The sequence below is a fragment of the Octopus bimaculoides genome, chromosome 2, assembly GCF_001194135.2.
Source record: "Octopus bimaculoides isolate UCB-OBI-ISO-001 chromosome 2, ASM119413v2, whole genome shotgun sequence".
NCBI lineage: Eukaryota > Metazoa > Mollusca > Cephalopoda > Octopoda > Octopodidae > Octopus > Octopus bimaculoides.
The window spans coordinates 181,847,851-181,848,545 of record NC_068982.1 but is presented as its reverse complement, the minus strand read 5'-3'; positions in this window follow the sequence as shown (position 1 = coordinate 181,848,545).

Here is a 695-nt window from a genome sequence, read left to right as displayed (position 1 = left end):
GTTTAAACAGTAAGTTACGAGGACCTAAGCACATGAACAATGGTTGCCAAGCGATAGCGGAAGAGGAACGCAAAACTACATACATACATACATACAAACATGCATACATACATACATACATACATACATACATACAAACATGCATCCATAGGTTTTGTCAGTAAATGCTTAAATGATAATCTAGATAAACAGATTTTCAGAATGAGAACCTGACCGGCTGAATTTTACATTGCCAGTGCAATCTGTGACTGGAACAATAAAATTATGCAAGAATTTTCTCAAATTCCAAATGTGAATTTGTCTGTGTTAATTACTTCCCAAAGACAGAGCCTTGTTTCTTTATTTGAAACTGGTTCCCTTCTCTGTGGAAGATTTATAATAATTTAAAAAATAGAAGAGACATACATACATACATACCCATAGTGATAATAACAATAACCCCTAAATCGAAGTTATGAATATTTTAATGCATCGCTACGCGCGTTTCCACAAATTGCGTTCTCTCACAATCACAGTTCGTATTCCTGGGATGATTACAGTGTAGCCCGTAGTATCCGCGGGCATCGGGTTGATTATCTTCACGAATTCATTTCTTCAGGCGATGCAGTATTAATGGAAATTTAACTGAGATTTGTTTATTGTTTTTGACCAGTGAGAAGGTTGATTGAGTTATGTGCGTATTTCTGTTTGTATTT